Source organism: Dermochelys coriacea, chromosome 6 (assembly GCF_009764565.3).
Source record: "Dermochelys coriacea isolate rDerCor1 chromosome 6, rDerCor1.pri.v4, whole genome shotgun sequence".
NCBI classification, from domain to species: domain Eukaryota; kingdom Metazoa; phylum Chordata; order Testudines; family Dermochelyidae; genus Dermochelys; species Dermochelys coriacea.
In genome coordinates, this window is record NC_050073.1 from 84,561,848 (window position 1) to 84,575,469 (window position 13,622).

Below are 13,622 nucleotides of genomic sequence, written 5' to 3' on the forward strand. Positions count from 1 at the left end.
GGCCCCCCACTGAAATCTGCTTGCGGCCCCCCAGGGGGCCCCGGACTCCTGGCTGAGAACTGCTGCCTTAAGATATCATTATCTGAAGATATAAAGAAGCATGTTAAGATTGTCTACAAAGCTCAGCACTGAATATTGTAAAGAAATTGAAATGTCATGTAAGGTATCAATGGAAAAGTTACCATCAAATATGATTATCTTGTTTGTAATGCATGTATGATCTTTGTATCTAAAGTTATGAATATTTACTATGTACCAGTATTTCAAATGTGTTTGCTCTTGGGGTAACACCCACAAGGTAGTTTATATCCAGTCTGGCTAGCACATTGTGAATAGACCATTCAAGTTGATTGCCCTTTAAGAAACACAGAGTACTTTCCTGCGGATGCTTTAGCCAGAAAATGGGTAATGGCTGCTCCTATGAGTCATCAAAGCATGCAAGGGCACGTGAGTAGCTCATGTGACCCTGGACTCCATCTTGTGCTTCTAATTTTCCATAAACTAAGATTGAAAGCAGTCCCTCCACATGGGAAAAGGTATAAAGGACCTGGGAAGCAACTCCATTTTGCCTCTTTCCTGCTTTGATCTCTGGATTTACACTAAAAAGAGCATCCCAATCTTTTCAAAGTTACCAGAGACTTCACAAGCCAGCAGTCTGTAACATCACTGCTACAAACCTGATCCAAGAACTTTGCCATGACTGTATGTATATGACCTCCTTAATCATTTTAACCCTCTCCTCTTTCTTTTCTCTTATAAATAAACCTTTAGATATTAGATACTAAAGGATTGGCAACAGCATGATTACTGAGTAAGATCTGAGTTATATATTGACCTAGCTATGTGACTGATCTCTTGGGATTAGAAGGACCCTTTGTTTGATGAAATTGGTTTCCAATAACCATTCATCATGAAGTCTAGTGCTTGGGTGGTGAAACAAGGGCTGGGATCCCTAAGGAGGCACAGTGACAATGGGTAGCTAGCAGAAGTTGTTGGTTCATTATATGTTAAAGTGCAAAAAGAAAATGGAAGTTTCAGAAGCCTGGCTTCCTGGCATATGCAGCTGGTGAAAATGCTCTTTGAGTGCATCCTGCGCTCACCCCACAGTGTCATCTCCTGTCCCACAGGGCTGGGAGCTCACCACTCTGTCCTATGGGCTCTCACTGCTTGCAGATTTGGAGGAGTCTGCCATAGCATCACTTGACACACATGTCCATGTGCAAGGAGGGCCCTCCCCTTGCAACACCCTGCCACCTTCCTGGTCCTGGCACCACTGGATGTGGGGCCTTAGAATCTCCTCTTTCCCCCAGGACTCTCCTTTCCCTTCCACCTATTATCTTAGGATGGGCAGGGTTGCCACCTGACTGTTTTTTAACCAGTCAGGCCAGTTTTTGTATTGCCTTCCTGGCTAAAAGAATTAACACGCTTGGGTATTTTTTTCCAGTTGGGACAAGTTAGATTTGCAGGTTACAATTCACAACCCTGGAATCCAGACTTAGGCACTGTATTAGGATAAGGAAAGAAAAACAATGAAATAATGTAAGTGTGTGTGTAAATGGTTCTCAAAAACATTTCAGTAATAACAGCTATAGTGGGGAGTGGGGGGAAAGGAGAGGCCAGTGGCCAGTTTTTTGATGTTGGGAGGTGGCAAGTGGCTGCTTTTTCTGCACCTTGGAGGTGGAAACCCTACTTCAGGATCTGTCCCCCCTGCCCCAACCATCAATCTCCTCAGGGTCTCAACCCTGCCCCAGGACTTTCATCCCATCCCAACAAACCTCATCCTAATCCTCAATGTGGGGACTATACTTTCTACTCCACACCAGCTCCAGCTCCAGCTCCTCCTCCTCTTGCAAACCCCCCAGGATCTCTATTCAGACAGGTCTTTCCTACTCACCTGCTGGGGCTCCCCAGACACCATACCTCCTCTTGCTTCATGGCCTGTTCCAGATGCAGCTCCCAGGCCTACTCACCTAGTGGAGCTGCCTGCAACTGGCACTTTTCAAACTAACTTTTCTAGGAAGTGGTGCCGAGGAGCCAGCACTGCTTTCTATGACTGAGGTACGTAGCTCTACCCGCTGAGAATCCAGCGCACCAATAGACCCCTCACCCACACAAGTAGGCCCCACCCTCTTCCTACCCTTGGCACCATGGGACAAGGGGCTTCGCCTGCCAAGCTGGGCATACAGAGGTGGGGGGGTGGCTCAGAAAATGAGATGGCAGAGATAGATTGGAAGGGCTTAGCCCTCTCTAGCCCTACCCACTGGCTATGCTTCCTGGAACAGTAAGCTATTATTTGGCTTACTAAAGGCCAAGAGTGATCCTGAGCACCTATACACCAATTGAATTCAGAGGGAGTTGTAGGTGATCAGCACTTCTCAGGATTTTACCTTAAGTGAATAGTGCTGAGCTCCTACAGCCTCATTCAAAAACAAAAATTGATACTTAACTCTTAACAACATTTTTCACATCGAGTATGTTGGGAGGAAAGCTCTCCTAGGTTTAGTTACATAAGTGACAGGTTTCAGAGTAGCAGCCGTGTTAGTCTGTATTCGCAAAAAGAAAAGGAGTACTTGTGGCACCTTAGAGACTAACAAATTTATTAGAGCATAAGCTTTCGTGAGCTACAGCTCACTTCATCGGATGCATTTGGTGGAAAAAACAGAGGAGAGATTCATATGCACACACACAGAGAACATGAAACAATGGGTTTATCATACACACTGTAAGGAGAGTGATCATTTAAGATAAGCCATCACCAGCAACCGGGGGGGGGGGGGGAAAGGAGGAAAACCTTTCATGGTGACAAGCAAGGTAGGCTAATTCCAGCAGTTAACAAGAATATCAGAGGAACAGTGGGGGGGGGGAGAGAAATACCATGGGGAAATAGTTTTACTTTGTGTAATGACTCATCCATTCCCAGTCTCTATTCAAGCCTAAGTTAATTGTATCCAGTTTGCAAATTAATTCCAATTCAGCAGTCTCTCGTTGGAGTCTGTTTTTGAAGCTTTTTTGTTGAAGGATAGCCACTCTTAGGTCTGTGATCGAGTGACCAGAGAGATTGAAGTGTTCTCCAACTGGTTTTTGAATGTTATAATTCTTGACATCTGATTTGTGTCCATTCATTCTTTTACGTAGAGACTGTCCAGTTTGGCCAATGTACATGGCAGAGGGGCATTGCTGGCACATGATGGCATATATCACATTGGTAGATGCGCAGGTGAACGAGCCTCTGATAGTGTGGCTGATGTGATTAGGCCCTATGATGGTATCCCCTGAATAGATAAGTGGACAGAGTTGGTAACGGGCTTTGTTGCAAGGATAGGTTCCTGGGTTAGTGGTTCTGTTGTGTGGTGTGTGGTTGCTGGAGAGTATTTGCTTCAGATTGGGGGGCTGTCTGTAAGCAAGGACTGGCCTGTCTCCCAAGATCTGTGAGAGTGATGGGTCGTCCTTCAGGATAGATTGTAGATCCTTGATGATGCGTTGGAGAGGTTTTAGTTGGGGGCTGAAGGTGATGGCTAGTGGCATTCTGTTATTTTCTTTGTTGGGCCTGTCCTGTAGTAGGTGACTTCTGGGTACTCTTCTGGCTCTGTCAATCTGTTTCTTCACTTCAGCAGGTGGGTATTGTAGTTGTAGGAATTCATGATAGAGATCTTGTAGGTATTTTTCTCTGTCTGAGGGGTTGGAGCAAATGCGGTTATATCGTAGCGCTTGGCTGTAGACAATGGATCGAGTGGTATGATCTGGATGAAAGCTAGAGGCATGTAGGTAGGAATAGCGGTCAATAGGTTTCTGATATAGGGTGGTGTTTATGTGACCATCGCTTATTAGCACCGTAGTGTCCAGGAAGTGGATCTCTTGTGTGGACTGGTCCAGGCTGAGGTTGATGGTGGGATGGAAATTGTTGAAATCATGGTGGAATTCCTCAAGAGCTTCTTTTCCATGGGTCCAGATGATGAAGATGTCATCAATGTAGCGCAAGTAGAGTAGGGGCATTAGGGGACAAGAGCTGAGGAAGCGTTGTTCTAAGTCAGCCATAAAAATGTTGGCATACTGTGGGGCCATGCGGGTACCCATCGCAGTGCCACTGATTTGAAGGTATACATTGTCACCAAATGTGAAATTGTGACTTTGTCCTCACCCATAACTAAGTTCAGCCACCAGGTTAGCCGTGACAGTATCGGGAATACTGTTCCTGACGGCTTGTAGTCCATCTTTGTGTGGAATGTTGGTGTAGAGGGCTTCTACATCCATAGTGGCTAGGATGGTGTTTTTAGGAAGATCACTAATGGACTGTAGTTTCCTCAGGAAGTCAGTGGTGTCCCGAAGATAGCTGGGAGTGCTGGTAACGAAGGGCCTGAGGAGGGAGTCTACATAGCCAGACAATCCTGCTGTCAGGGTGCCAATGCCTGAGATGATGGGGCGTCCAGGATTTCCAGGTTTATGGATCTTGGGTAGCAGATAGAATACCCCAGGTCGGGGTTCTAGGGGTGTGTCTGTGCGGATTTGTTCTTGTGCTTTTTCAGGGAGTTTCTTGAGCAAATGCTGTAGTTTCTTTTGGTAACTCTCAGTGGGATCCGAGGGTAATGGCTTGTAGAAAGTGGTGTTGGAGAGCTGCCTAGTAGCCTCTTGTTCATACTCCGACCTATTGAAAATGGGATATAAGGAGTCCAGGGTCAGAAAGGCTAAGGCATGAAATGAGTTACACTTAGCAAGGGCCAGCAAGCAATAAGAAGAAGTTCTATAAATACATTAGGAGCAATAGAAAGATGAAGGCAAGCGTAGATCCTCCACTTGGCAGGGAAGGAGAGCTAATAACTGACAGCATCAAGAAGGCTGAGGTGTTTAATGCCTATTTTGCTACACTACAGCATTTCTGCATCATTATATTGTGATGTTTAACAGCTTCTGTCTTATCATAAAACAATGCCAAGTTTTTCTGTGTGACTGCTTGAAATTTATCATTTTCTCTTGAGGTTGTGCAACATGAACTATCCGGAGGTACAATACATATAAAGAAATACAGGGGAAAGCAGGCATTCCAGGAAGAACCGCACCATAGCGGAGGGAGCAGGCAGGTTGTCTGGTCACCCAACACCCACCTTAATGGGACTTGCTCCCTTGTTTCATCTTGCATTGGCTTCCTTTCTAGTCCCTGTATATAATGGCCCAGAGGCTCCATTTCCCTGCACTTTGTGTAATCACTTATACCAGCGCAAAGTGAATGTAAAACACTATCAAGTCAGAACAATAGCATTTTACTCTCGCATTGCACTGGAGCAAATGGCTGCAGAAGAATTCAGGGCAACAGAGAATCTTGCCCATTCTTGACTGTCTTGTTAAGAGACCCATCTCCTCTGTACCATCATCCCTCTGGAACAGCCTAACTGTATTTTGCTACTTCATGTAACTCCAGATATTTTCAAATCACATCAGAAAATGTATCTTCTCCTAGGCCTAGGCCTCCTCTCATTCCTGAAACGTGAAACTTTTGGAATACAGAGGAGCTGGTGTAAGGGGAGAGTAAGCTGCCTCACGCCAAACCTTTTCCCTGGAGCAGCATGGGATCACTTCATAGTCACTGTTCATTCTTGGGGCTCCTTCTGAGGTGGTGCCTCTTACTCAGGGCTACACACAAAGTCTCACACGAGTTCTAAATTTAATCCACCAGATGTAATAGCATCAACTTTTCCATCCTCACATGTTTAACTGCTATAAATTAAGTTTATCTGTAAATAAAGTATAGAAATATTAATTCCTTTGTCTGTGAGAGTCAGAGTTTTGGCCTTAATTCAAGGAAGAACGTTATGTCTCAAAGGACATCTACGGTTTAGAAACAAAATAAAAGGATGAGGTTTCAGCTTTTAGAAGGTGATTTTGCTAAACTACTGTAAACACTGGTGTAACCCTGGGCTTGATTCTCCTCTCACATCAGTTTTACTTTGACGTGAGTACACTGAAGTTCTCCCAATTTAGGGCCCAATCCTGCAAACAGTCCTGCACATGAGTAACTTTATTTATGTTAATACTAGTAACGTGGGTAAAAGTACTCATCTGTGTTAGCAGAATTATGTCATAAAACTGGTGTAACTGAGGGAAAAACTGGAAAATAAATTTATATTTATGGGCTATGATGAAGCTAACAGGTTTCTTGAATTCTAAATTCCTGTCTTCACCAGATCAAGATGAATACATGGAGATAAGTGATGATATACAATCTGTATAACAATTTATCGTAACTTCCTGATCTTTTATTCAATTAGTCTTCCCTCTAAGAAGAAACAGTTCTACCTTGAAAGTTTAATTTACAATGAGAAAATTGTCATTGACCATCTAGAATGCACCTCAGCATTGCAAGCTATTTTATTTAGTTGTGATCACTAAATATTGCCTTTGTCCTTTTTCAGTCAAACTAACTTTTTTTTAAATAGACCAACAAAGAATTGTTTTCATTCTTGGAAAAGACTCAATGACTGCAAGCAAATATAACAAGGTAGGGGAGTAAATTTAGAGCAGTATATGAAAGTGGGAGTGATTAGTCTTGAGAAGCCTAGTTTCAATTCTAAAACTGGTGAAAAAAATCTGAAATAACACTTTCATTGGCTGAAATTGGATTAAATGCATCTGTCTTTGTACACATACCAAAGTTTGGTTCACCCTAAAATAAAAAAAGCACCCTTTGTACTGACAACAAAATGGTGACCTTTTCCTGGAAACATCGAGTATTGATAACCTAAAATGTCAGTTTGTCTCAGATCACAAGTGCTAGTAACTCACGGGATAGGAAGGATTTCCCACGTGGGAGAATAAGATCTGAACATGTTGGATGAGGTCAAATGCACGATCATAATAGGAAGCTGGTTGCAATCAGGTAAGAGAGGCAATCAGGAACTAGGCGTTAGTGCCCTTGAATGGTGGATAGAAATCTTCCAGCAATGGAGGACAGTCTAAAGAACTTGCTGAATCAAGAAACTTGAACTTTAGGGCCAAATCCTGACCATATACTGAGAGTCAAGGAAACTTTAGCCCTTTATTCTCACACAGCCCATTGTAGAGCTAGGTTGACTGATCCTGGTCAGACACTGGGGTGGACCCGGAAGCAACTGAAAAGTCTCTGCCACCCCCCATCTGGAAATAGGCTTTATTTAAGAGTGGAACTTAGATGCATGAAAACACAACATCTACAACTCAGAACAAAATCTTCTGTTGTGTTTTCCTACCCAGAGACAGATTTAAGATAATTGCTGCTACCTCAGCGTTTTTAAAGGTCAACTCTTAAGAAGGACTATTCACCCATTCTTAGCAAATTCTCCAGCCTCCACCACAAGCAGCCTTTTATGGATCCTGTCTCCTTTTTCTCCTAATAAGGCACCACCATGGGCAGAGTTTGGGGGGGGCAGGGAGGGGTACTGCACCCCCCAAACTGCAAGCCTCAGGCTGGCAGCCTGAGTGTGCAATGACAGGTTTCAGAGTAGCAGCCGTGTTAGTCTGTATTTGCAAAAAGAAAAGGAGTACTTGTGGCACCTTAGAGACTAACACATTTATCTGAGCATAAGCTTTCGTGAGCTACAGCTCACTTCATTGGACACATTCGATGAAGTGAGCTGTAGCTCACGAAAGCTTATGCTCAAATAAATGTGTTAGTCTCTAAGGTGCCACAAGTACTCCTTTTCTTTTTGAGTGTGCAATGTAATGAGTATTGTAGAGGAGACAGGAGACTTCTGCCAGCTTGGTCCCCTGAGGCAGGGAGTCAGAATTTTGTTTATAAACAGAGTGATTAACAGGAGATTAAGATAAGAAAGGGCGGTTAGGATGTTTCCTAAAGTTAAATGATCTGTTCCAAGTTTGGTGAACTGCAAAAAGTAAGTAGCCTAAATGATAGAAAATAGGGCTGTCAATTAATTGGAGTTAACGCACACGATTAACTCAAAAAATTAATTGCAAATAAAAAAATTAATCCTGATTAATCACAGTTTTAATCATACTCTTAAACAATAGAATACCAATTGAAATTTATTAAATAGTCTGGATGTTTTTCTACATTTTCATATATATTGTATTCTGTGTTGTAATTGAAATCAAACTGTATATTTTTGATTACAAATATTTGCACTGTAAAAATGATAAACAAAAGAAATAGTATTTTTCAATTCACCTGATACAAGTACTGTAGTGCAATTTCTTTGTTGTGAAAGTGCAATTTACAAATGTAGATTTTTTTCTTAAATAAAAAACATTCAAACATTCATTCAAAAACAAAACAATGTAAAGCTTTAGAGCCTAAAAGTCACTCAATCCTACTTCTTGTTCAGCCAATCGCTAAGACAAACAAGTTTGTTTACATTTACAGGAGATAATGCTGCCATATTCTTATTTACAATGTCACCAGAAAGTGATAACAGGCATTTGCATGGCACTTTTGAAGCCAGCATTGCAAGGTATTTACATGTCAGATATGCTAATCTTTCGTATGCCCCTTCATGCTTTGGCCACCATTCCAGAAGACATGCTTCCTTACTGATGACAGTCGTTGAAAGAATAATGCATTAATTAAATTTGTAACTGAATTTCTAAATTTCTCTCCTTGGGGGAGAATTGTATGTCCCCTGCTCTGTTTTACCCACATTCTACCATTTATTTCATGTTATAGCAGTCTCATAATGACCAGGACATCTTCATTTTAAGAACACTTTCCCTGCAGATTTGACAAAATGCAAAGAAGGTACCAGTGTGAGATTTCTAAAGATAACTATAGCACTCAACCCAAAGTTTAGCAATCTGAAGTTCCTTCCAAAATCTGAGAAGGATGAGGTGTGGTGCATGCTTTCAGAAGTCTTAAAAGAGCAACATTCCGATGTGGAAACTACAGAACTCAAACCACCAAAAAAGAAAAATCAACCTTCTGCTGGTGTCATCTGACTCGGATAATGAATATGAACATGCTTCAGTCCGCACTGCTTTGGATTGTTATCAAGCAGAACCCATCATCAACATGGACTCGTCCTCTGGAATGGTGGTTGAAGCATGAAGGGACGTATGAATCTTTAGTACATCTGGCATGTAAATATCTGTACATAATTCTACATAATATTGTACATAATTCTACATTTGTAAGTTCAACTTTCATAATAAAGAGATTGCACTACAGTACTTGTAATGGGGGAATTGAAAAATGCTATTTCTTTTGTTTTTTACAGAGCAAATACTTGTAATAAAAAATAAATATAAAGTGAGCACTGTACACTTTGTAGTCTGTTGTATTTGAAAATGTAGAAAACATCCAAAAATATTTAAATAGTATTCTATTGTTTAACAGTGTGATTAATTGCACGATTAATCACTATTAATTTTTTTAATCTTTCAATTAATTGCGATTAATTTTTTAATCACTTGACAGCGCTAATAGAAAGTAAATTGTAGATTTTTTTCTACAATTGTTTCAGTTGTTGGATTCAAGACATGGTAACAAAGTTACTAATATCTTTCTTTGAGAAGATAACTGATTTTTTAGACAAAAGAAATGCAGTAGATCTAATCCTGGATGTCAGTAAAGCATTGGATACAGTTCCAAATGAGAAATTATTAGTTAAATTGGAAAAGATGGAGATTAATATGAGAACTGAAAGGTGGATAAGGAATTGGTTGAAGGGGAGACTACAGTGGGTCATGCTGAAAGGTGAACTATTAGGCTAGAGGGAGGTTACTAGTGGAGTTCCTCAGGATCAGTCTTCGGACCAATCTTATTTAACATTTTCATTATGGACCTTGGCACAAAAAGTGGGAGTGTGCTAATAAAATTTGCAGATGACACAAAGTTGGGAGGTATAGCCAATATGGAGGAGGACCACATGAAGATCTGGATGACTTGTGTGAAACTGGATATAGTAAGACCGAGATGAAATTTAATAGTGCAGAAAGTCATGCATTTAGGTGGGACTAACACATTTTGTATTTAAGCTGGGAATTGTCATCAGTTGGAAGTGACCAGGGGACGGAGGAAAGCCCTGGGTGTAGTATTTGTTGATCACAGGAGTACTATGAGCTGTCAATATGAATGGGACCTGGCCGTGAAAAAGGCCTAACCATGGTCTGGAGTGCATCAGGTGAGGTATTTCCACTAGAGACAGGGAACTGTTAGTACATTATACAAGGCACTGGTGAGACCTCATCTGGAATACTGAGTGGTAGTTCTGTTCTCCTATGTTTAAGAAAGATGAATTGGAACAGGTGCAGAGAAGGGTTATTAGTGTGATCTGAGGAATGGAAAACCTACCTTTATGAGAGGAGACTCAAAGAGCTTGGCTTGTTTAGCCTAACCAAAATAAGGCTGAGGAGAGAGATGATTGCTCTTATAAATACATCAGAAGGATAAAACAAAGGAGGGAGAGGAGTATTTAAGTAAGCACCAATGTGGACCCCAGAACAAATGGATATAACTACCATCACAAGTTTAGGCTTGAAATTAGGTGAAGGTTCTAACCATCAGAGGAGTGAAGGTTCTGGAGCAACCTCCCAAGGGGAGCAGTGGGGGCAAAAAACCTAACTGGCTTCCAGACTGAGCTTGATAAGTTTATGGAGGAGATGGTATGATGGGGCTGCCTACAATGGTGCGTGGCCCATCGACGACTGCCTGTAGCAAAAGTTCCCAACGTCTGGAGATGGGAAACTAGATGTGGAGGAGACTGAGTGGCTACAGAGAATTCTTTCCCAGGTATCTTCCTGGTGGATCTTGCCCACATGATCAGGGTCTAACTGATCACATTAGAGGTCGGGATTTTCCCCTGGGTCAGATTGGCAGAGACCCTGGCGGTTTTTCGCTTCCTCTGCAACATGGGACATGGGTCACTTGCAGGTTTAAACTAGCGTACATGGTGAATTCTCTGTAACTTGAAGTCTTTAAACCATGGTTTGAGGACTTCAGTAACTCAGCCAGAGATTAGGAGTCTATTACAGGAGTGAGTGGGTGAGGCTCTGTGGCCTGCAACATGCAGGAGGTCAGACTAGATGATCATGATGGTCCCTTCTGACTTTTAATAAGAGTATCTGAGAAAGAATATACATTACAATTTTAAACCTAACCAGTGCCCCTTAAGTGACTTGCCACAAGATGTCAGAACATTAGAGCTGAGTGGGTCTAATAATTAATTTTCTTTCTTGATATAGGAATTAAATACAATGCTCCTATCAGATCATTTCTGAGTTCTCTACCCAAAAAAAATTAGTTTTCAGTTGCCTAAATAGCCTCTGGAATCACTGTTAAAGTTGCTCTCCCCCCCCCCCCCAAAAATCTGAAATGGTGCCCCTTAGGCATGCACAGAATCCACACACACACACTCCATTGGCTTGACTGGAGCTGCCCCCCCCCCCAAATATAGGACGTCAGATTATGCCTATGGGCACCACCCAGAACACTGAAAAACCCATGGAGCAGTTACAGGGAACCAGAACCATAGTCCATGTAATTTTAAAAAGAAAATAAAGCTGGTAAAAACACATCTCTTCCCCAAACACACGCACACTCCTCTTGGAAATCTCTAAGGCACACCTTAGTCACCTCTGAGAGCTGAGCTAATCACAGCTCAAGAGAGAGAAAATTATAAATACAGGAGTTAAGACAGCCCTGTGACTCATTGGCTGATCGATTGCAGGGCCAAGAGATGTGTCTGCTGTGAGGGCTGAGTCCCAGTCCACATAACGCTTTGGATACAAGCTACTGACCAGGGCGGTCCTTACCCATACACAAAGTACACAGCTGCGTAGGGCACTGCGTGCTGCTCCAGCCCCTGCTCCGGCTCTTCCCCACGTCCTCCGCCCCAGCCCCACCTCTTCCCGCCCCTGCTCTGCCCCAGCCTCACCCCCACGCTCAAGAGGAGTCCTGAAGTGGGTGGGCCTACAGTCACCAGTAAGTAGAGCGACCTGGCCCCAGCCTGCTCCGCTCCCCTGGCTCCCAGCCGCACCGCCAGCCAAGTGCTGGGGGCGGTTCCCGCCTACCCCCAGCCTGGGGAACCAGGGGAGCGGAGCAGGCTGGGATTGAGTAACTCCACTTCCTGCCGGAAGTGCCAACCTCCCCATCCCCCACGGAGGCCTGAGGCCAGACCCCCTCCCGCAGGGGCTGGGGGCTGCATAGGGCACCAAAATAGCTAGGGACAGCCCTGCTACTGACTTCTGTTTCACCTGCAACTGAGAAGACAAGTCAGCTACAGCCCGAGGGTTGGAGGAGACCCAGACTATGTGTGTGCTGACAGCATTCTGAAATGTATGAAAGGACTGAGATATTGCCATGTCTTAAATTCTGAAGAGTCTAGGTAACACATAACATACTAGAAAAGGTCATCAAGACTGAAAAGTCGTACGCCCTGAGAAAAGATGACAGGGGGAGAGGCATTGTGATGTGTGTGCTAAATGACACAGATTATTATGTTTAAAACCATACATTTGAAAGATTGTAACAGAAACAAAGAGAGGGAAGTCTGTGTAAGGAACACCAGCAGATTTACTGTCTAACGGTTGTTCAAAAGTTTTATAATATTCCAAACACTATTTACAATATTTGATTCTATTTGCAATGTGTTTAGTGTGCATTAAACATTTTACTACAAAAATGTATGGTGCTGACTCTTTGAAGTTGACTGGGGACGATCAATATTTATTTGCCAGGGTTTTACATACAATTTCCCTGAGGTTTAACTGTGTAATGCTTTCTGAAAAAAACAATACCCTGGTCTGTGCTTCTGCAAAGAATTACGCTGAGATGCAGAAGGAAGGAGAGTGTATAGTTATTCAAATTTATTTGAGCATTCCACTAAATTGCTTCAGGTTGGGGGGCTGTCTGTAAGCAAGGACTGGCCTGTCTCCCAAGATCTGCGAGAGTGATGAGTCATCCTTCAGGACAGGTTGTATATCCTTGATAATGCGCTGGAGAAGTTTAGTTGGGGGCTGAAGGTGATGGCTAGTGGGCATGTCTATTACTTTCTTTGTTGGGCCTGTTCTGTAGTAGGAAAGTAACAGAACACCACTTAAAAAACAGACTCCAGTGAGAAACTGCTGAATTGGAATTAATTTGCAAACTGGACACCATTAAATTAGGCTTGAATAAAGACTGGGAGTGGATGGGTCATTATACAGAGTAAAACTATTTCCCCATGCTTATTTTTCCCCCTACTGTTACTCACACTTTCTTGTCAACTGTTGGAAATAGGTCATCCTGATTATCACTACAAAAGGTTTCTTTCTCCTACTGATAATAGCTCACCTTAACTGATTACTCTTATTATAGTTGGTATGGCAACACCCATTTTTTCATGTTCTCTGTGTATATATCTCTTCCTACTGTATTTTCCACTGCATGCATCCAACGAAGTGGGTTTTAGCCCATGAAAACTTATGCTCAAATAAATTTGTTAGTCTCTAAGGTGCCACAAGTACTCCTTGTTCTTTTTTTAACGGATAAAAGTGACTCAGAACTCAGCTTCTTCAAATCAAAGCATTATTTATTCCTTCACCCAAAGTTACATAGCATACAGAGCAAAGGGTAAAAACAATACAAGTCTATAGGCCTATCTTCCCTTTACCTAAACCTTAATCTTTCCTTGTAAGCTTTGGTATGGTTCATTCAGCCCAGTTGC